We start from the raw sequence: 24,495 nt of genomic DNA on the forward strand, positions 1-24,495 counted from the left end.
TACCGGGAAGGGGGGCGGGGAGGGGGGGCTCGAACAAGATACGCGTGCGGCGCCGCCGGTCCGTTTCAGGACGTTCCGGAAGCGCAACCAAGTCGTGTAACGCAGCATTCAAGCTGTACACTACGAGTAAGCTGGCTCTAATACTGGCAGTCAGGCTTCGTACTGGAGCCGGCTTAGGTTCGTAATCAAGCTTAGTTGCTGCTTCACGCGACCTTTGTAACACTTCCATAGAACGACCAAAGAAGCATGTGTGTCAAACTGTGTGCAAGCCGCAAGGTCGAAGCGCTGTAAGCGACTGGTTGTACCGAGAACGCGATCGAGCGACTCGCCAAAATCCAGGCGCTAAATTCACGAAGCTTATTGTTGCTGTTAAGTGTTGCGTTGACTGGCGCGTTTCGTTAATAGTATGTCCGACATAACAATTGGCTGGCGTCTTTTCTTACGAACGGAACAATAACTCGTGTGAATTCTGGCCCAGTATAATTCAGCGATTCCTCCAGCTCTGAAATCTGTGTGGACGTACTCGTTACTCAGGTTAACGCCACCGTTCTTCCCGTTTCTTATATATATGAAACTGCGATAAAGTGAAATTATTAGTGCTGGAAGAGCGAATTATTAGACTGAGCGAAATTATTAGAATGTTTCTCCCGAGGTGACAAAACGTTTCTCCTTCCCATACCTGTTTTATTTCTTTTCTTTTAAAGAGAAATATCAGAGGTAGGCAATGTATGGCTGTCAGCACGTTGAAGACTTGAAGATTATTAGAACATGGGATTTCAGTATAGTAAATGCTTGTATACTTATACGCATGTCGATCTATGACGTGACTCAAACTATACTCAGCAACGTGATTGTCTCTGCCGCGCAACTTGCAAGGCATAGCTCACGGCCTCAAGGAGTACGTTTAATTATTACAGCGAGTAAGTCGAGTATGAGCCTTGACATAATGCACGCAGAGTGCACAAAGACACTGCAAATTTGCAAAATGATGTGTTTGTGGCGCAGCCACTTCCCTCACGAGGGGTAGAAACGATTATGCTTCACTCAACACTAAGCTTTAAAGAAAAATGCCCGATCACCTCGAAATTGTATATGCGAATTCGTCACTCGTAAAATCTTTCGAGAAAACGTTCGGTATAATGTGTGTCATCTAAGGTTTCTAAACCAAATACACGACTTAAGGGAGCTTTTCGTCTCAGCAACTACAAAAGCTCCACAAGTGCACGCGTGGGCACACATGACGTCCCAGTATAATGTGACGTGTTGTTAACGCCCGCAAGCTTGTAAATGCATCGCGACGAGGCCAAAGTTGCGCGGTCGACGCAAGTTGTTTGAGGACAGCTGCGAAAGTACCGGCGGCGCTCTGGCCGCTGACAGAAAACGCAGACGTGTGACCAAACAGGCGCCAAAGCGCGACACAGTCTATAGCAGAACGAATTAAACAAAAACAAAAAAAAGAAATAAAAAAAAGATAAGACCGAAGCACACTGGCATTGCCAGCAGCCGTAACAAAATGATAACTATCCACAGCTTGGTTCACTGTAAATTTTATTGTCTTTGAGTATCACCGCAACCCGTACTACGCGCGAGATGACGGTGCACCTACCTGCAATTGTTTTTTTTTTTTGTACACTGACAATGGAGCTTCGACGAGCTAAGGTGTCTGCGAAGCAAACGGTGGTGAGCGCGCTTAGTCTTCCTTTCTTTTTCTGGCTAATCACGACGATGGCTCGTCGGCTTCCGGCTGGAGGAGTGCCCGCAGGGAGAGCGCGGCGCAGCCAGCGTCGCCGAACCCGTGTCGCCGCGGCGTGCAAGGCGCCGCCTCCTTGGCATCGTGCACGCGAGTGATGGCATGCAGGCTCTCGGCATGGCATGCATGGCTGGCAGGGGCCTATCGAGGTGGCCTATGCGAGATGACTAAGCCACGTCCATGCGTTCCGCGCGCACGACTCGGTTGAATACCTAAGGAAAAAAAGAAACGAAAAGGAAGCAGACACGCATTGTTATACTGTCGAATACATACGAGACAAAGAAATCACACACTGTGACCATATCTCTAAATATGGGCGACTTCTAAACCTCGAGCACTGCACGGGAGCCGAGCAGAGATACACAGTGAAAAAAGGCCGCAGTTCCGCGGCACTCGATACCCACGGGCGCTGCAAACAGATGCTATATATGCGCGGTAGCCTGCGCTCTCTCCGCCTCCGTTGAGCGCAACGAGCACGGCGCACCAATATGTCGCCATTGACACACATTTATACGCCGGTACGTTTTGATGCGAATAGGCTGCGATGAGCCACGCAAAGAAGTGAGGGGCGAACAATTCGATGCTTTCTTGTAATACATTTCAGTCGCAACGAGAGCGCTGTGCCTGCGCAAAGCCAGCGACATGACTGTCAATGATTTGCCGACGAGATAAAGAAACCCGCAGTGGAGTCGCGATCACACCACGCTCCACAAGCCCCAAGAGGTTAACGCATCGCGCGCTCAGATACTCGCTGCGAGCAGCTGCGTTCTTCTTGATTAGGCTGCTAGCCTTGAGCATGATCTCTCTCCCTCCCTTCCAAACACGCACGCATGCGAACAAACGCACAGCTACGCCGATCGCCTGTTTTTCTTTCCTCGCGGCGACGGAATTATCGGCGCGCTTGGAGCGTCCAGCGAGGCGTTACTCGCTTGCACGTGCGCTCTACTTATTTCCGTGCATTACGACGTAAAGGTTACTGCGACGTGTCACCCACGTGGCAAAATTCCACGGCACTTTGCACGCTGCTGCACGCACCGACTTTGTCCCTTCGAAGCAGTCGCGGTTGGCTGCCGCAGATAACGCCGCGTGGCGCTCGAGGTTGTCGGTATACGACGTGGCCGTAAGAATAGCGCAAGCATTTTATCGGCGTTTCCGCCCAAACTACGCGCCTCACGATACTTTCTAGCCCGAGAAGGGATCAAATGTAACCTGTGCCTAACCCGTCAGGTGTATGCGCGCGGATCGAGGCCTGTCGGGGCCAATACTGGAGAGGGTAACGATACCCGACCTTCATCGATTAGTGTCAGTGGCTCGTACAGTCGCACACCACGATAAATCACGCGGTTCCACGCATTTTCAAAGTAGATGAAACCACTACTGCTGAAGCAGTTTTTGATGCATTAAGAATCATTTATAATTCACTAAATATAGCTGAGCAGGAGGAACGCTGGTATGGCTGGACAATGCTGATCAAGCGATTTTCTTCAGCGATATTTCGAAAAAAATGTTTTAAGGAAAGAAAGTGACATGTAACAGCTATGCGAGATATGCGAATGAGTGACAGCACAAAAGGGAACCTAAATATGTAGTCGATGTAACTTCAACCAGCGCGACTCTTCGCTGCACGTGCCAGCGTGTTCTTTTCTTCTTTTTTTCTTAAAGATGGCTGAAAAATGCCTAGTGCAATGCTCGTCGGTGGCTTGCACTTACTTGCGCTCCCCTTTCCATGCCACTTATCTCGACCGCAGATCTTAAACGCGCGTTTGAATTAACTGATCATTTGTATTTTGCTCGGCACACACGAGCGGTGGCCTAACATGCATGTTCGTTTATCGTGTCTTTAATTTACCCAGCTGCGCCATCAGCGCGCCAAAGGCACGGTATAATTCAACGCACGCAAAACAGAGACTAAACAATGGCCGATGCGTTGCTGCGGGAATCTATATAGTAGGCTCAGCGGGAGGCACGCGCAAACATTCCGAGGTAGCCGGTGCCAACAAACTGCCATCGGCGAGGGCGGCGCGAGAACGGTTTCTTCGTGTTTATAACGTTCGCCTCGTTATACGCGCCCAGGAAACACGTCGGCGCTGCTGACGAAAAACTCGCCTCCGTCGATGCTTATTCAGCGCTGCCCGATTCACTCAGCGGGCGCCCACGTGCCACTGCTGGGCGCCCAAACACCCCTGTCACCGCTCAAGCTATACCCGCTCGGCGGCACTTGGCTTCTGCGGCCGCGCGCGCCACGGAGTCGGCGGCGACTCGCTCCTTTGTTCTGGGCTGCCGGAGTCATTCGTTAGACGCCCCGGGCCAAGGCAGCCCGTTCCGTAGGCGCGGCACGCGCTCTCCTCAACTGTCCACGCGCGGACCAAGGCCGGCCTCGGCCCACGACGAGGCGGAAACCAGTCGGGTCTCGCCGTTTCCCCCGGCTCTACCCGGGGCGGCGGAAGAACTGGTTCGTGTGGTACGTGCTCGCCGATCAGATGAGGTCGTAGCCAAGGAGCCCACCCATGTGCCGGCGATGGAAGCCCTCGATCGTTCTCAAAGCCGCGCGATCGAACAGTCCTCTTTCTTGGCCTACATCTCAAACGAGAGACGGTGTTTGGACACGTGGAGCGCGCGAAAGCTGCCGCCGTGCCGCTCGAATGGCGCTCTCGCGAACGGCCCCGTTCTATCGCGCTTTGCTTGAGAGAGACTTGTGGAGGCGTCGAGAATCGCCAGATGCTGGGCATGGTCGACGCGGTGGAACGGGAAATAAAACTCTGTTTACATCGCTTACATATACAGGCAACGTTATGCGGCGAGCTTCCTTCTCCTACATAAGAGTGGTTCGCATCACATTCAACGCCGAGCAGCCCAAATGTCGCGCGCAGACTGCCGTTCTGGCGCCTGGCGTCAGCAGGCTTTCACAATGGGCCGGGACGCGGAAAGATCACAGGTGGAAGGGAGAGCGGACCGTGCATTCTTCGTCGCTCGCGAGGAGCGGACGCACACCTGTACACTACGCACAGCTGCCGAGCGAAGGCACAGCAGCAGCGCGCGCGGCACGTCGTCTGTGCAGCGAGACGAGCGTGGAAAAGCGGAGGCGGCAAAAAAAAAAAAAAAAGCACGAGGCATCGGCGGAAGGACAAAATACAGCGACGCAGGATCGTATATCTACGCGACGAGGAATCGATCGGTTGCCGTGTCACGCAGCTGTAACTCGAGGCAGCGAGCGTGCCCGGGCTGTGCGCTGCCTATGTATGCGCGCACATGATTTCCCAACCTAACGTAGCTGCACGACCCTGCTACGTTAGGTTAGGGAATCACGTGTGCGTATACATAGGCAGCGCATAACGCATCACAGTATTGCTACTCAAAATAATGGCTATGACGCCCGTAACGCGAGCGAACTGCGATGAATGGGGACGACACGTGCTGAAGTGCACACGCATTCCAATCGGTCCGGAAACAAACGCGTATAGGGTGAAGGAGAAGGTTGCACTGTTTCTCTGCAGTTTAGTCAGTTATTGTTATCAAGTGACCACATTGTAACATTGACGGACGCGGCAAATTTTCCATTTAACGCGAAGTCATTACTGAGAGTTTTACTTCTACGCGATGCAGAGAACGCGTGCGTGCCGAGTGACTGGGGAAAGCCGACGCTTTGCTGCCTGTGTAGACGCAGCCGCAATGAAATGGAAATACGTAGCTCTATCAAAGCACATACCGCGGCGTTCTTAGGACCACGAAAGAATATCACTGCTTTTATGCCTGACACACACACACACACACACACACACACACACACACACACACACACACACACACACACACACACACACACACACACACACATATATATATATATATATATATATATATATATATATATAAACGAGAAGAAAGGGGGTTAACCGAGGGACCCGATATTTATTAGTCTATAATGAGAAGCCAACAAACACTGGCACCAAGTACAACAGAGGGGAAATTGCATGTGCTTAATAAATGAAATAAAGTAATGATAAATTAATGGAAATTAAAGTGGATGAAAAAACAACTTGCCGCAGGTGGGAACCGTCCGCCGCCAAGGTCTGTGAGTGGGGGCGCTGGCTAACACTCCCAGGGTTCTACTAGTACACATAAATACCCAAGAAAGTGGATGGGGAAACGCCGCCGCGGTAGCTGAATTGGTAGAGCATCGCACGCGACATGCGAAGGTTGTGGGTTCGGTTCCCACCTGCGGCAAGTTGTTTTTTCATCCACTTTAATTTCCATTAATTTATCTTTACTTTATTTCATTTATTAAGCACATGCAATTTCCCCTCTGTTGTACTTGGTGCCAGTGTTTGTTGGCTTCTCATTATATATATATATATATATTTGTGTGTGGTATGCGACGCTTGGAACTCTTACTGTAGCACTCGGTGATGTTAAGAAATGTCGTTTTGGTGTCAGGAAATTAAGGAACATATTGTTTGTGAAACACGTGTGAAGCAAGTCGCCAAACGTATTTATTGGCTTTTTTTCAGTGAATCTCTCGTAGCGCGCGCATAGGTCCCCGAACATAAAAGTACTGTAAGTCCCTCGGAGGTCCATTCTGCTTATTTTTCAATATACGATGCTTTTAACTGCGCCATGTTGTACTACGAAGGGAGAGAGAGAGAGAGAGGGCAGGGGAGGGTAACTAGGAAGAAAATCCAGCTTTGCTACCCTGGAGAGGGAAAGAGGTCGAAATGAGATAAAAGAAAAGGAAGAAAGACTGGTATCGAAACGGAAATCGGCGCACGAAATTGAGGCGGCGCACCTCAATATCCCAGCACATATCTCGCCGGCCCGTAGACCGCAGGAAGTTAACTAGCACTCTGGCTGCCTTTAGCGCGCACGTTCGTGGTCACAACTGTCCAAGTATACTTTGCTCTGATCGTGGCCGGCGCTATACGTTGGGAAATCGCAGGCACAAAAGTAAGCATGCGCAGGCGGACATAGGCCATACAAAGCTCGCTAATCTACTAAGTCGCGCGTATGGCGCTAAGAACTACACATTTTTGACGGACGCAAACGGCGTATAGTCTTCGTTACCAAAAGAAGAAAGAAAAGCGGTGATTGCACAGCTAACCCCGAATTTCGTTTGTAATGCGCTCCGATCACTATGTAGCGAAGCACAAGGGGAACAAGCGACTGAAAAGGGAGCCCTAAACGTAGGCGCTGTGGGTGCCTGGCCCTGCGTGCACCGCATCCGTGCACCCGGTGCCGGAGGAGCTGACGCGCCTACGGTGCACGTACGACACCGAGTCTCGTTGGCGCGTGAGAGGGTGTTTCTGACAGCGCCGGAGATGGGCCGTTTCGAGTGCGTCAGCTGCTCGCCTCTGCAGGCGGCGGTTAAGTTCGGCGTTATCAGGAAGCGCAAAGCTTTATAATGACGATTCGTCGTTCGACTGCTTGCGGGGGGGGACAGACTTAGCAGCGCACTGTATTCTTCTCTTCGTGCACCCCGCGCTGTTGCAAAAAATGCGAGGGAAAGGGAGAGGGCCTGGTCCTCCCACCCACTCGCGCACAAGACCGCTATCACTCATTCAATGGGGCTGCCACGTGTTACGAACTTCCAACCGGTGCCAGCAGTGTTACGACACCCAACCGGTGCCACCAGTGTTACGACTTGCACCGCTGCACCACGATAACGGCTTTGTGGTCCCGTAGCGCTCGTCACCCGTTTCGTGACAGAGCGTTGGTAGCGAAGACTCCGAGCCTGGCGTCGATGAGAATAACAAAAGGGACTTTATACATTATATACAGGTTATCATACAGGACATGAACGGATCGGCACTGGGGCCGAGAGCTCACACAAACGCGACTGTTCTCGCACGACGGCGTCCGGCGAAAACGCGTGACACATCTCACCCCAGTCGGGAGCGACCCTCTCTCCAGGTGGGGTCAGCGGATCCTGTTTTTCAGGCGGCTTGTCACTGCTTTTATAATCCCCGAGGCCCATTGTCACTCAACCGGCCCAATACAAAGTCAGCACACGACGGTCGTCCGAGGGGTCCAACCAGCGACCGCGCTGGCCACTCGGTTCAAAGTTCGCGCGCGCGGTGACCTCCAGGCAAGGGAGGTGCGGCGCCGGGCCGTCGGGCACACGCGGGCACGTCAAAACACGCTGCTCCGCCGAGGCTTCTCCCGCACGAAGGCGCAGCATCTTGACTTGTGAAGGGAGAATTATGGCGCTCGCAGGATAGATTCTGCATCTTGCAGATTCGGGATCCGGGCTTGTGGTAATGGCACAACAGCATCCCCGCCCTCAGATAAGGCGCCGGGAAGACGAGCTGCCTCCACGTGGCTCGGATGCCAGGCGCGCACGTTCGTCAGGCTCGTCCAAGTTCACGTCCAGTGTCGGGACGCCAGGTAACCTCACGTGCCCAGGTCCGACTCGCCAGGACAGGAGCTCTGCTCACCACGTCGTCGCCAAGGCACCTTGACCAGCTCCGCTCGGGTCGTTCCTAAGACCTTGCTTCTCGCCACTGGTCCCGCTTGGTCGTTCTGCAGCTTGCAAAACCGACCGGCAAAAGGCAACACCCAACACGAACAAGTGCCCTCTGTCTCCCGTCAAACACCAGACAAGGCCATAATTCAAATCAACCTAACTAAATTGTTTTCCCCTTTTTTCTCCCGCTGCAACAAGAGGCAGGTGTACGATCTAGCACACAAGGCTTAAACAATCAGTTTTCAAATCATCAACACAACAAAATAGAAACAATTATTAATCAGCAATAATAATTACAAATAGAATGGTCCCCTTGAAATCGCTTTGGACCGAAAACATACTTCTGAGGAAGCAAATGAGGTCATTCATTTTTCCCGGCGATATTTTCGCGGAATCCGAAGCTGCTTATATTTGCGACCCTGCTTATCCGTGTAGCGGTGGTACAATAAGCCAGATTCCTTGCCAAATGAAACCCCCTTTTCTTTCACTCCCCGTTTGACGCTCTTCCTCAGATCGGCTAGTGAACAATCTTCCTGTTGTTCGCGAATCAGACTTTTTCTTTCAACTGCAGCCTGCTCCTGCCGGCTGGCGGAAACCGGAGCGAGTGTGGAGCCCGCGTCGCCTAATTGCGGCGTCGAGTCTATATCGCGGCTAGCACTGCACGCGTCACTCCCACTCACTTCCAGGACCCGCTCGTCTAGGCCAGCCTCCGAGCTCTGCCTCTCCCGTGACTGCTCGCCACTCAAGTTACCCTGATCAGTCCGTGTGCCGCACCGCCTTTCGCTCACCGACGCTAAGTCAAGTTCCCTCGACAGCGGGCGCGCTTTGGATCGCGTGGGGGCCATGTACGCCACGTCGGCAAAGAATGATTTGCCCTGATCCCTCAGCAGCTGCTCCGAGCTATTTGAGAAGAGGTAGGAAAATTGCTCCGGGAGGGCGGCTGACACAGCGGCTTCGGTGTTAAGTTTCCCAAATTCTCCTTCAATGCTAACCGTTGCGATCGGTAAACAGACACTCTCCTTCTCGGCCACTTGCCGTATCCTAACGCACTCTCCCGTAAAATCACTCGAGGAGACGAAAGACGGGTGAACAACGTCCATAGTTGCTGCAGAGTCCCGCAGTGCTCGGCACTTCTTGCCGTTTACCTTAATTTCCTGCACATAGGGCTCCAATAGACGTATGTTTTTGTGAGTTTCCTGTATCGTTGCAAAAGCAATTCTCTCTGGGCAGCTTGCAGCGATGTGCCCTTGCTTTTTGCAATTGTAGCAGGTTAACGGTCTCCGTTTTTCAAAAGAACGCGTCATTTCGTTTCGCTGTTTCGGACCATCGTCATCATTCTGAGATGCATTCTGTCCATCCCTTACAGTTTCTTTGGGAAGGGACTCGTCGTCCCGAAACTCGCGACGCGTGATTTCCTTCCGTTCGTCGGGCTTCCCGTAAAACCCATCTCTTCTATCAGCTTTTTCTACGCGCACTGCCTTGCTGTGCAAGCTGCGGCGGGTGTAATACTCTTCCGCTAACTCTGCTGCCTTGTTTAGCTTAACCTCCTTTAGCCTATCTTGCAGCCAGAGCCGGACATCCTCATCAATGCAACGGTAGAACTGCTCCAACGCGATGCATTCGACAATTTTGTCGCGGTCGTCGTAAACCTCTTCGCCCTTCAGCCATTCCACCAGGTCGGCTTTTAGACGAAACGCGAAGTCAACATTCGACTCCTTACCCTTTTTTGCATACCGGAACCTCTGCCGGAAAGCTTCGGGCGACAATTTGTACTTCCGCAGTAGCGCTTCCTTCACATCACTGTAGCTCTCAAACGCCTCTTTCGATAAGCAAGTTATTACGTCTGATGCCTCCCCAGGAAGCAAGGCTAACAGATTCTGTGCCCAAAGGGATCGCTCAATGCTATTCCGTTCGCAGACGTGCTCAAATTTCACGAGGTATTTGGCCATATCCTCTCCGACGACAAAGGGTGGAAGTTGATCGCGTATTCTTGGAACATTAGAAGTGAGACTAGGCGCTGGCGAGCTATTTCGGGTCTCCAACTCTTTCATTTTAAGCTCGTGCTCACGAATCTCTCTCCTTTCCTCCTTTTCCTCCTCGCGACGTTGCTGCTCTCTCCTTTCCTCTTCGCGACGTTCCTGTTCTCTCCTTTCCTCCCTTTCCCGACGTTCATTGATATTCGCCAAGGCCTCAGCGGCTTCCTCAGCCGTTACGTCCCCAGTCCTCATGACCTCAAGGATCGCATTCTTTCTTTTGGTTGAGCCCAACTCAATGCCCAACTCCTCACAAATTTCGAGAAGTTCCTTCACCTTGTACTTCTCCATCGTTCACACTGTCCTCCTGCTGTTTACCCTTTTTGAATATACCTGCCGTACGCTACTATAACACTACTAGTAAGACATATGCAAGTATTTCACACACTGCCCTGTTTACCCCCTCAGCATCCCCTGGTTTTCAAAACACTCTTACTAGGCTTGAAACACACAAGGTTATCACAATGCAACACCAAGTCAATCCCTGAGCTACTATAACCTGTGTCAGAGAAAGTCTGGTGTTTGAGGTAAACTTCAGGCACTCACCGCGCCGAGGTAGCTGATGCCGGTCAATCCCGTAGCTGCCATCCAGTGTTACGGATATCCAACCGGTGCCAGCAGTGTTACGACACCCAACCGGTGCCACCAGTGTTACGACTTGCACCGCTGCACCACGATAACGGCTTTGTGGTCCCGTAGCGCTCGTCACCCGTTTCGTGACAGAGCGTTGGTAGCGAAGACTCCGAGCCTGGCGTCGATGAGAATAACAAAAGGGACTTTATACATTATATACAGGTTATCATACAGGACATGAACGGATCGGCACTGGGGCCGAGAGCTCACACAAACGCGACTGTTCTCGCACGACGGCGTCCGGCGAAAACGCGTGACACATCTCACCCCAGTCGGGAGCGACCCTCTCTCCAGGTGGGGTCAGCGGATCCTGTTTTTCAGGCGGCTTGTCACTGCTTTTATAATCCCCGAGGCCCATTGTCACTCAACCGGCCCAATACAAAGTCCGCACACGACGGTCGTCCGAGGGGTCCAACCAGCGACCGCGCTGGCCACTCGGTTCAAAGTTCGCGCGCGCGGTGACCTCCAGGCAAGGGAGGTGCGGCGCCGGGCCGTCGGGCACACGCGGGCACGTCAAAACACGCTGCTCCGCCGAGGCTTCTCCCGCACGAAGGCGCAGCATCTTGACTTGTGAAGGGAGAATTATGGCGCTCGCAGGATAGATTCTGCATCTTGCAGATTCGGGATCCGGGCTTGTGGTAATGGCACAACACACGTTCGCGAGCGATCTATGTTCTTGACTCCGCCTTAATTCGTGCCGTTCGCTTTACGTTGCACCTGCTGAACCTTTGGCCAGTTGACATTTCCTGCGCTGGTATACGTGATGCCGGCGTAGCGCCATAATAAGATTTACTATACTCCAGTGGAACTCCGCTGTTGCCTTTAAATTCCTCCTTTCTGTAGAGCCTCTGCGCGTGTCGCTGTGGCACAGTGGATACGCGTCATTCAGCCGCCGGGCACGAGGTGGAAACGCAAGCGCGGAGGCCGAATACGTAACAACTGGAAAACAAAAACGCCAGGCGCACCTAAATAAGCCCAGACCGCAACAATTAAGCTGACGGCCTCCACTATGCTTTTCCTCCGGATCCCACCGCGCAGCTCTCCCGCCGTGCCACAAGCAATCTGCATGCTGCGGCTCTGATGCGCGCAAAAAAAAAAAAAAGTGGAATTGGAGCCACTGCTCCAATTCTTACACGAAGAAGGTCTGCACACTTTCATTTATATGCCCACAAATGCAGCAGGACTCAGCTGTTCGGAAAAAAAAAAAAACCCTTCGAGCACGACGAGGAATAGGTGCTATATACTTAGGCGCCTGGTGGTTTTGCACAGCTGTGCGGGCTAGATGGCGAATAGTGCAACGTGAATGGTAATTTTGTTTTGCGCGCTTGCGCTCGAGTGTGACGCTGGATGTGCGCGTCAGGGAGCTGTGTCCGGGGAAAGGGAAACGCACGAGCATGCGTGGTCGATGGCGGCCCCGTGACGAGATCTTCCTTGAAGCCGCCGGCAACATGCCATCATTTCCGATTGCTCTCTGTGTAGCAAGGTACGTATTTTGCCTTCTTAAATTGCTGGAAGCCACGTTTACTCCAGCCGTAGTTATCATTCGCCACCGCTGAGAGGAGTGCACTCAGTTTCGAGCCGTCGAGTGCCGCTCAACGGGCGAGCAACGCATGGAGTCGCATGTTTATTGCATGCGTGTGTTGCTTCAGAGGAGCGCTACCTTATAAGGAATGGTTGTGATTCTAAAGTCGTGCGTCACAATACATTCTCGCTCATAACTGACAACAGACGTACTATGCGGGAAGAATGAGAAAAAAAAAGATGAAAAAAAAACTATGTGCAGTGCTACGGCGTCTTGATGTTGTGCATCTGTCTGTCTGAAAACGTGCTTTGTGAGATATTTCCTCTTGAATATTTTTTTTTGCACGCATATGCAGCGCTGACGCTATGTCTGACATTAAAGGAAAACTGAAGGAAGGCTAAAGAATTAGTTGAAAGATCGCGATCGTTTCTAGATATAAAAATTCTCGTTCGCATTTCTAAAAAGCCTCGTACGCAGACGGGCGAAACTGCTGGAGAGAAGTGAAATACCCACGTCGTCCAGACGACCGTTCGTCAAAAAATATGCCCAAATTACTGGTTCGTACGTTTATTACGAAAAGTCTGTTTCAAGACGTCGAACATGCCTGCGGTATGTCCGTGAATCGGTGAAAATGCGATCATGAAAGGAACGGGTGGCTTGCATTTATGGAGCTGGCAACGCCTAACTTGCTCCCTACTTTATCGAGGCATATCTGGGCGTACAAACTGAACTGTTACGTTCTGGCCTTCCTCTTTGAATGCTTCTTCCCCTCCCATGAAGAGTAGCGCGGGGGTGAGCACATTTAAGCCGACAAGCTTCTCTGGCTTCCACATAAATATAGCTCTCACTTCTATATCAGCACGCCCTGCTCCTCATTCTTCTGAAGGCTGTACGACCATGAATTATAAAATTTAAAAAGATAAAGAGAGAATAAAATACAAGTGAACTTCTTTACTATTACTTAACGGTTTGCTAGGAGGCTGGCTGACAAATTAAACCTTCGCAATTAAAACGTGTCTGATGCCAACGGCAGACGGATAAAATATCTGCAAGTGTCGTGTTCAAATAACGGCAGTTTACTGGCCCCTGTCACATTCCGCACTCGGATCAGCAGGTGACGCAGCAGCGTTACCACTGAACCGACACGGCCGACGACGCGTCGTATCGAAACAGGACAAAGCCGGCACTATCGTATCCGCGCAAAGAAGCCGTCCAAGCTTGCCGTTCCCGATGACCCGCTGAAGCAAGGCGCTGTCACGCCAGTCCACGAAGATGCGGTCGGTTTTCGCTCCCTTTTTTCCACCCGATGGGTCGAGGCGATGGCGCGAAACGTGGCGACGACGCCGTACAAGGCGAATTAGCTCCGCCGTATAGTGCGCCACCGAGCGCTAAATCGCAATTGCGCGGCATAGCCACGTCGGACCGTGCGATGTGGTCGTTGATTTCACGGTTATGCCGCGGCAAGGTGAAGCCTCTTAGTTGAGCTACAACGTCGGTGTACCGTGCATATGCGACGCGAGTCTCGCGGCCCTCCCTCTATACGCCTCGCGGCCGCCACTTCGCTATACGAATGCGAAGATGCAGTGTTTGCGCACGTATGCACCAGCTTACTACGTATGCACATTCTTACTGTGTGCTCCCGATGTTATGATAGCCTTCAGTCGACAGAACTGAAAGTCGGGTGGGCGAATGAACTCTCGAAAGGCGCGTCGATACAAGGGCGAACACGAGAAAATAAAGCATACCCGACAAGTGGAGTGAGTTTTGCTAGGGCGTCTGTTTTTTTTTTTTAATGTTTCCCTCCTTTCTGCCTGAATGTGTGGTGCCGGTCCGTGTGAGCGAACCACTCTTCTACCACAGAGCGCAGCGATATCTCTCGTGCCGAGCGAGAAGCTCTGGCTGGTGCCTGGCGGTAACCATAACACCACCGCATATAAAGTAGCAAATGCCGGCTGCGCATAGAACGATTTCGGGTAAGGCGCTGGCCATTGAAGTAGGATCGATGACTGAGCACTGCAGGGTGCAGCGCAAAGCGTGTGATTTCCATAGCTGCGCATCGGCCATTGAGCAAGTTGCGGCTCAGAACACGACGCTCGCTCTGACCTCTTTGAAAGGTTTCGCTAGAATTTGAAAAAATGCACATCGATCTCCAGACGCGACGTTCAACTTTTAGGCCCGAAGTCAGGAACTATAGAACATGTTTTCGTTTGCGCTAACCACTGCTCGTTCTGTTATTCGCGTTTGGAACTTAACCAAATCGTAATTTCAATATAAATAATAAAGTGGTCGCTAAAATTTACGTACCTTCTATTACACATCTGCACTATATCTGTGGACGGTACCACCAAAAGACAGGTGAAGACGAGTCTACATAAAAACCGGCGTCGCCAGTTACTCTCCCAAGAAATGCACCGAAACCTGTTCCTAAATATTAACTCTGGTGTCTTTGTTTACATCATGAGCTTACCTAAAGGAAGCTATAAGTGACGCGTTTGCTCTTCTCGTAGCACAAAGTAAGGTGAGCTAAGTGAGAACCTGTGTGACGTAAGACGCGTTTCGTTATCATCTTCCTGTTCTTCGAAACGATATGTTCGCATGCACGTTATTTGACAACCTTTCTTTATGGTAGCTAATGGGCACCACTTCCTTTCTTTCTTTCTTTCTTTCTTTCTTTCTTTCTTTCTTTCTTTCTTTCTTTCTTTCTTTCTTTCTTTCTTTCTTTCTTTCTTTCTTTCGTTCTTTATAGCGTAGGCTTCTATATAACCGTGAAACTAACTGTATGTCGACAGAAGCCACCTGACGAAGCCTCGATCATCTTTGTGATCTCCTGGTTTAAATAGTTATTAATGAAGACCTTATAAAGGTAACTGTACGATCGCTATCTCAAGGCCACATTCCTTAGACGGCATTTTAAAACATCAGTCATTTTAAACATCAGGCATTTTAAACATCATGTTCTTTTCCTTCTTTCTTTTTCTTGGCTCTTTTTTTTCTTCTACGTTTAAAAGCAAGGCAATAAAATCTAGCAGAGCCAACGCGGCTCCTGCTTGCGCGCTACAGCATTGCTGCTCTGAAACAGTGCGAACGAACTAGTCATTTCCGGCCAGTCTCGCTCACGTATTATTATACATTGCCTTCCTTCCATATGACCACTATACAAATTCGCGCCGCTTTTCGGATTCGCCTGACGCGCGGCAAATCGGTAGCCTGTGCCGTGACTCCTGATAACGTGGGATTCCCACATTGCTTATCACTGTCACAAACTGTAGCTGTGCTCATGCTACACGTGAGGCTCGCCACTAGCCGTAATTTAGCGGTCACACCAACATAAGCACCCTATCAAATTTATGCAACCACCGAACTGGCCATGGATGCGCACGTTTAATTCGTTTGCGGTGCGTTTGAGAACAATGCGCTTTGGCGAGCAAGCTCGGCGCCACGTTGGCTTCTTTTGATACTGTTGTTTTTCTAATACTTGTTTTCGTGGGATTTCTTTCACAAATGGGAAAGGAAACTACGCTACAGATCGCGAACCACAAAGGAAAAAAAAAAGAAAAACACTGAAGCTGATGTGTAGCACTAAAAACCCCATATTGACATAACGAACATAAATTTATTAATTAAAAACGTAAGCTTATTAGCCACATAAAGTAATTAAGAACTGTGCAAGCATTATTGAAGCCTTCTTCAGGTGATTACTCACAACATATACTTGGTTTCAACCGCACAGGAGGCTTTGCTCTCTCTTCTTCTTATTTAGCTTAGCGCATGTTAGCTCGGGCAACCTGTATTACCTAAAGATTCTTGGCCAACTTTTCTTCGGTAACTTACGCAAGAAGCATTTAATATTCGCCGCAGCTGGCAACTAACGTTAATTGTAATCCGGTAAGGATCGTTAGAACGTTTTAGCACGTTACCGCTCTAGTGTTACCGTTACCGCCGCGGTCTGGTTCCCGCGCGCTAGCTCTACCGCGCCGGAAATGCGCAGCTGGCGCCCGGCAGGGGCAGCAGCTGTCGTGTTAGAGCGGTAACGCTGTGCTCAAATGCTCTGTTACAACGGTTAGCCTTTGTAATGTGAACACTGGTGAACGCACCTGTCGCTGCTGAGCCGGATAGTTTGCCCGCGCCGCCTTTTATTTGGCGCGTCGGTACGCTGCCTTGCGCATCTCGAGCTCCAGCTTCATAAGTTTTGGACCATCTTGAAGTCTGAATCATCACTGAGAAAGATTAGCATGTCGTGGGAAATGCCGAGCCTCCTCCCTCTCTAGTGACCACCGCAAAGCGAGCTTCACTGCAGAATGACGTTTGCAAAGGCGAAGCACCGAACTTTCCTTCGGCGGAATAGTTGATTTCACCATCGAGAAAGCTACGAGGCATGTTCCGAAAGTAAGTTTCATCATTTTTTTTTAAAGAAAAGATGGTACACCAGGTGAAACAAACAATCGCCATAAGAATCCGCGCCCGTTGCTGGTCAACGACGGAAAGATCGTCAACGAAGGAGGAACGACGCATGCACAGACCGCCGAAGAAGAGAGACTATACCAGCCGATCGGCGTGCTCGAGGTTATTCGAGTACAAATCACGATGGCAGACAGACGTGCGCTGACAACGTCGTCTCCAATGCAAGTGCGTGCTATTAGCCGGTATGAATGGGCGCGTAGAACTAGTGTGTCCGTCATTCATGAATGACTACCGATCGTGTATGGTGAAGAGATCATGTCTCAGGCCTTGCATCGCAGCACACCGAGTTTTCCCAGTGTGGTGTCTTCAAAACTGATTACACGCTACGACACATGCCTCAATGTCGGTGGCGACTGTGTGGGAAAATAGTGCAAGGTGTATAGTTTATGATGTCATGGTGTATCTTTTTTTTTCTCTTTTTTTGCAATAAAGTTTCCGTGTGAAAATAAGTGACGATACTTACTTTCAGAACGTCCCTCATAGAAAAGGAAACGCATATGTGTCTAACTGAGGGATCGTGTGAACCACCAGGAGAATACTGCCCCAAGTGGCCGATGAAACAGAGTCGTTTTGCCCTGTCACCTATGTTGTAAAATGTGTCAGGCACGATAATGTGAGCCTAAAACTCGCACTTTCTGACGGGGACTCCCCTTTCGTTAAGTAGGAAATAGAGATAGCTAAGGGAAACCAAGCATTTTTTCTTAGGCGTGTCAGCGATGTCTACGTTGCGGTCTTCCCTCTCGCATTATTTTAGCTGGGGCGGGCTGCCATCATTGTCACAGCCAATCTGTGCCAGCGACATGTAGTGGATGTTTCTCTTAATAGTGGCGTAGAGAAGCAGGAGGTCCGAATTCCCGCTTCAAGTAACTCAATGTTGTTTTGCCCCCCCCCCCCCCCCCAAAAAAAAAAAGCTATCTGACGTTCTTTCCAGGTTAGGATGTCTACGAAATCAAGTTTTCGTGCGAGCTAAATTGAATTCTCCCTGCGCACCCATTAACAAGTCAGGCTACCACGAGCGCAGGCGAACACCGCACTAAGCACGTTCGCGACCGCTCGGGCTGCCGCCGTCCCTTCGTAAGAAGCGCACGTTGACGGTTTCCACGCTGAGCCTGAGACGACGTCAACATGCGAAAACGCACGCCTGCTGAGACTCTGGGGTCCCGTAAAGGGATACGTAAGGGCAAAAGATAGCGTTATCACGGCGTCCTATATCCTTCATTCGCGTGCTACACACTCAAGAAGCCGCGCGTTACTGGAGATCTTCGCAAGCCGCTACTCAAGCGGCCGGAGAGCACGTGTTCCACGAGCTCGTGCTCGACCACGTTCCAGACGCTGACGAGAAGTCGACTGGCGCCTGTTGCTGGCCGCTGGGGGTCGTAGCGTCTGCGTATACCACGGCAACTACGAGTCGTTAACCTTTAACTCGGTGTTTCAAAGGGACGTTTTGCTTACTGATGCAGTCGTTGAGGATCCTGGAAAGCTGCGTCAACCTAAGCGTTTGCGCAAAAAAGAAAGATACTTCAAGTGGTTCCACCTTTCAGTGACAAGTACAAAGAAACTTCCGAAAAATAATGACGAACAAAGTATTCCTTGGTCACTCTTGTGTTTTTCTCGCTGTGAGTTACCATTTGGCCACTATCAGCGCTAAAGAATACGCTTTGAATGAAAAGGAACCAGCTAAGAAATAATCAACAGTCATTGCAAATCTTAATGAACCTGCACTGGACTGTGATGGACGTTTTGGAAGAGCTAGGAAGAAAGCCCGATGGCATGCGTAAGTTTATGAGACGCGCAGTTATATATTACAGAAGAGATAGCATTTAACTTGACGATTTTGAAAACCTTGAGATCGAGTTTCTTGAGAAAAATCAACGTTGAGAGTTCTTCAGTCCTTTAACTTCCAACATATAAACGTTTTTTTTAAATAGAAGAAAACGTAACAATTTTCTAGAATTTTTATTCGTGCCGCACTATCCTTGAGCTTCCACCAGCTAGCTGTACTATTTATATGCCATGGTTTCTGGCCTCGACAAGTCTCAACTTCACCTAAATCATTAGCCCATTTAATCCTCAACGCCTAATGTTTAAAACTTTCATCGCAAGCACATTTATTCGTTACTTTGGCTGACCTCGCTTCACTTGGGTACCGGAGTCAACCGTTATTCCCTTGCCGATATAGATCACCTAGCGATTGTCTCAATCCGTGCCCCAAACCCTATCAATCTCAATGTTTTGAAGCTTTGCCGCACTGACAACGACTGTGATCCTCCCTCGGTTGTAGGCCCGAACTTTACCTTTCTACAACATGTAGGCACCTCACCATCATCGTTATAGACACTCTGACGTTTTTAGTGCGAGTATTGCTTCTTCGTCGAAACCGTTTGAATCGCTTACACCGTTTTAGGTTGTTCTGATTCCAATAAAAATATTAGACTGGCACTGCTGGTTGAATATTGCGACTCGGAAAGCGTACGGCATGCATTCTTAATCGCCTAAGTTGCCCAATAGTTTAACAATTGCAAATAGCAAATTGTCCTCGCTCAGCGCACAAACATTTTATTTGGACGGTCAAGATTGTTTTAACTGCGGTATAAAACAAATCCGTGCATCTCATTCGCTCTTAACAGCTGTTGCCACGTGGTCATGCTGTAAATGCTGTTTTATGTGGTTTAACTGAAATCACAGTGTTCACGGCGCAGCAGTAATCGGCAGCACTCTCTCCAATTCCTGGTCGTCTTGCGCATATTCTTCTCTGGGCACCTGACATAGTACTTTTTGCACCGTTCTTATTCACAATAAACGAATAACCCGATAAGGCGAGAGTATATTCATTCCTACAGGCGATACTGGAACTCGTCCGGTGTACTTGCATCGGTGTCAACTAGTACGAGGATGACTACAGATCGGGCTGAGCAAAGGGTTAACGTGGCGTTCAAATAACAACTATGCACGGGCGACGCTAAGCCAATGGCCAATGCATTGCATGTATCAGAATAGAGGAGCAAACCGCATGACGCGCAGTGCATTGCGTATATTCTATTCAAATGCAAAGCATTGTCATGCGCTTGGCGGCGACGCGGTGAGTGAGGTATAGATCGGACTAGTTCTCTGTAGTTAATCGCATTCGGGTTTCGCCTGAACCCACCGCGTGACTACCCAGAAAGAATGGTGCAAGGACTAGTCCTTTGAAGTCCCTATAAGCAGTGCGCGCTGTCTTGTTGCTTTTACGTTTTCTAGTTTGGCGAGCATCGGGACGATGCCTTTATTTTTAGCGGGGGAATATTGCTATATATAGTCAGTATCACAAGCTGGCATGAGAATGAAGTTAGGACCGGGAGGTGCTCTTGAGGAAGGGCGCCATCTTGTCTAGGTCGCTATTTTGCCGGCAGAGTGCCGTGTCTCGTTATATTTAGTGACAATGCGATACTCGAAGCAACAATGATTTAAAAAAAGGTACCCCACTGATATATGTATACTTGTGTTTATCCCCATGGGCTTCAAGCAATACACCTTTAGGATTCCGAAAACTTGGCATTATAATGTTTCTAAAGCCCTTTCAACTGCACGTAGCGCTCGAAGTGCTACCTAAAGCACTACACTATACATGAAGGGCCTCAGCGCTGTGCCCCGGTATTTCTTTGTTCATGTGTTTTTTTTTCTAACTATATTTTGCGCTGAGTGCCTGGCACAGATTTAAAATACCGACTCGCGCTAATCAGCACCACATTAGCTTTCCTCTTCGTGGGGGTTTCCCCTAAAGTTGCGCTCTACAAGCGGCTTCTTGTCACTTATAGAGCGCATACGGAATTGATAAACGGCGCACAGTAACCGTGATAAGCTCCATAGTCATATGCTGTCACGACCTGCACTGACAATACGACTTGGAACTTGTCAAACGTTTTTGAAGCTGCGAAAAACCACTCAGCATGCGCTGGCGCTGTATGTTGTATACCTGCTCCTTGCCCATGCCTTCGTAGAGAGCGTTTATATACGCACCAAACATGTCGGCATCGTACGCTCGCTGCTCGAGTGAACTTGCTCCTCTCGTGCCAACAAGCGGGAAAACTCGCGGCGGTTTGGGCACGCGCTATATAAGCTCCTTTCGCTTTCTCGAGCCTGCATGTAGTCGCAGAAACTGCGCAAACTTCTATTGTTTGCGCTTGTCCGCGGCCTATTCGGCGCGCAACCAGCCGCTACCGGCGAGGGTGGCCATCAGACGCCCAAGCGCGGCAGAGTGAACAAGGACCGTCAATGCGTGTGGTATTTCCTCGTGTGCTCTGCCAGCGCAAAATACAGCTCTCCTCACACTGTATCCTTGCTGAAACAAACGACACGGTTGCTCAAGTGCCGCGAAACTTTCGGTACGAAATCATCTCTTTTGAGGCGCCTTGCCTTGCGCCTTGCAGACATAACATGTGTGTTACGATCTCTCGCGATTAGTGCCGCGTCCCAACAGGGAAGAGAGTAAGCGGCGTCAAATTATAGGCGCTCTGACAAACCTTGAACTGAAAAGACAAGACGACCTTGCCAAGGATTGACCGAAATGTTTAAGGCATTAACTCTATAGTGTATACAATTAACTTTGCAGCCAATTTATGCTCTCATCGTGTATGTTCACCCTAACTTACGGCCACTCCACTGGAGTTTCCTTTGGCTAAACACCCTGTAGTCCATTCTGTGCAATTATTATATATAGACCTGGAGAGGTCGCTCCTGAATGCAGCTGTCATGTGCGTGTGTATGCCGTTCCGCTATAGCCGAAGATATCGAGTATCCCTGACAGCGAGGAGAGAAGCATCTTACGGCAGCTTGACAATCTTGCGGACGACGCGGTGATGTGTAATAGCTGGTTAGGTGCGATATTGTTCGTTGCCATTGCATGTCAATGTACCGCGTGACCACTACAGATATTAGGGAGGTAATTTTTTAGGTTTCACGTGGAAAGACTTGGCATTGTGCACCGATTACAGATGTCCAGCACGTATACAGCGCATTCTGAGTTGTCTACTATCTCCGCGTAACTTTTTCTCCCTTCGTCTAATAGCGAGGCAAAGTGTGTGTGTATGCTGCTGCTCCGAAAGGAAGGTATACATTGGCATCAGGCGGGAAGAGGGGTTTCATCGCATGTTAGCTTCTAAAGTTCACCTCGCTTATATAAGAACGTATCTGTTTCCTCACAATAAACAAGAAAAAAAAAGGAGAGAGTTCACACTATATGGGTGTCATCATATACTATCTGTACCTCAACCGTATACAGCCTGTAGGATAGCAACCGCCTGTTATAGAAACACCACTCCGTGGTATCACCCTATATAGCACGCGGCACCGCACATCAACACAGAGACGCCGTATACAGCTTCCGATACATCAGACAAGAAGGAACTCTGTTAAACAATCTGCGGAAACCGTATTGCTTGTTTCGGCAGCGTCGTTGCATTGGCTGGGTACATGCTATTTCGATACACGAAACATTTGCAAGACCTGGCGTACATAATTATTTTGGCGCATTCTCGTTGCTAAATGTGCAGACCAGCTAGCTGATCTGAACGTGCCATTGTCTCGTGGTTAGGATGTGCGCAACGTTAAACCTGCGTCTAGCAATACTGTCTCTACCTTGACGTTGTTTTCCATTCACGTTAAGCACGAAAACCATTGCCCACACTTAAGTGCTTTGGATGAGCGGATTGAAGTAACATTAAAAGCAATGCGCAAACATAATTTATCTCAGTTATGCGTTGTTTTTGTTTGTGTAGTTATGGTAGTTTAGTCTTCAATATCAACTAATGAAGCGTTGCGCTCAAACGCAAAGGGCCACATATCCGGCAGAAAAAAAAAAAAAAAACTTGGCGAAGCGAATCGTAAAAGAAGACAACCTGATGTCAAGAGTTAGCAGTATGTTCCAGCTGGATCTGAGCAACAGGTCGTAATAATAAACTGATTGACTGGCTTCATTATGCATGAAATATATAATAACCATGAACGCATGCACATAAATTAACACACGTACAAATACTTCATCCGTCCAACGGCTGTACATAACTGTCTGGGTTCATATTCGGTGGCCATAAGATTCTCTGTTCATTAGGGAAAATGAACAGACAATTCCATGGCGCCGAAATACACTCGTGGTGCCGAGCATAGTTGAGATGCGGCAACGTGGGCGCGCTGTGCGAGCGACAGAAAAAGAAGGGGGGGGGGGGGGGGGAGTAGCGACGATTTGGCGCGCCGTTCGGTGCGAGGCACACGCGTGGCCCTCGACGCGGCGTGTGACACCGGGGGGCATCTGGCCACCAAACGAGGACGCGCGCCTTACACGGCCTCTTCTTTTCGCGCAACGCTTTCCTGCTGTCGTGTTTGTTGCTCGGCCCCGACTGAGAAGGAAACACGTTTCGTGCGAGGCATTTTTTGCTTCCTCCGCCCTTGGTCGGCGAGCGTGCGCCTCCCCCCCCCCCCCCCCTCGCCCGGCCAAGAAGCTGTTTCCTGTCCCTCCGGCGGCCTCCGATTAATCTAGCGAGATGCAAGACGGGGATTCCTTTCGCAACGCGCTTTTCCCCCTCGATCGCCTTGAAGCATGCTTCGCCGTGAGGCGGCGGCGTCGCTAGGCCTAGCAGCGCTGCAGCCGCAGCGCGGCGCCGCTCGACCTCGTGCGCTTTTCTGGCGCGGCCCGTACTTTGGCAGCGGGACAGGAAAGGCGAGCCGTGCTCGCGATTCCTGCGGCCCTCCGACCGACCCGTCAGCCAAGGGTCAGGACAAAAAGTTGGTCCGGGCCCCTCCTCGGAGCACCCGTTGCACAACCCAAAAGCCAAGCACGTTGGAGGTGCGGTGACTCACCTTGGCGTCAACACCGCTGACGTCGGGCGGTGACTTGGAGCGATGAGTGGGTTGCATTCCATCGCGAGCATGGTATGAAGTTCCTACCTGGGTTTGACTCACAGTAAGAACTCCATACCTCGCTCACGATAAACCAACGCCCTTGCAGGGAAGCCCGACTAGGCGAGGCGTCTTCCGAGCGACGAGAGCTAGCGGGGAAAGTTGTCCGTGCGCATCACCAACCAAGACAGTATCCTCCAGCGGGGGATTAAGCATCCGAGCGCGGACACTTCGCGAGAGCCGACTGTTTTCCGCGAGGTGCCCGAGAGGCACGCGTGAGACAGACGACCACGATGACGACGCTAGCGCCTGTAGCGCCGCGTCGCGAGCGTCAGGAGCGGGAGGTTGAGCGCTTGCTGCGCGGACTGCGGCGTCAACACTGACGTAACGCGCCGCCGGGACTGTTGGGTCGTTAGGGCGGCCGCCGGCACGCCCTCTGGTTGCCACGCGCGCCCAATGGCTGTCTCCGCCGGGGCTACGTCACGCGCGCCCTCGCCCCTTCTTGGGACAACCGCGGGGAGAAGCAAAGGGTTGCCAACCTGTGCGCGGTTCGGCGGCGAGGGAAACTCATTGAAATTCCGGCGCCGTCCGCAGATCGCCCCTCAAGCGCGGGGCGCCGCTTTTCGGTGTCGCCTGTCGTCCCCGCCGCGCCAATAGGGCTCCGGGGCCTCCTTGTGCCGCCTCGGCCGCCGCTTCCTGTCCGGCGCGCTCACCTGCCACGAGGCTCTACCAACGGCGGCCCGCCGCGTACAAAATTTCCCAACAATGG

At 50.6% G+C, this 24,495-nt stretch overlaps 1 long non-coding RNA gene across 1 annotated transcript; it reads right to left on the reverse strand.

Annotated features, from left to right (window-relative positions):
• Positions 1-1,531: 1,531 nt before the first annotated feature.
• Positions 1,532-24,096, reverse strand: LOC135921935 (uncharacterized). Its single transcript, XR_010570680.1, has 2 exons — positions 23,688-24,096; positions 1,532-1,962 (listed from the first exon to the last, which is right to left on the reverse strand). It is a non-coding gene; the product is annotated as an uncharacterized lncRNA (long non-coding RNA).
• Positions 24,097-24,495: the final 399 nt, after the last annotated feature.

Source organism: Dermacentor albipictus, chromosome 1 (genome assembly GCF_038994185.2).
Source record: "Dermacentor albipictus isolate Rhodes 1998 colony chromosome 1, USDA_Dalb.pri_finalv2, whole genome shotgun sequence".
NCBI lineage: Eukaryota > Metazoa > Arthropoda > Arachnida > Ixodida > Ixodidae > Dermacentor > Dermacentor albipictus.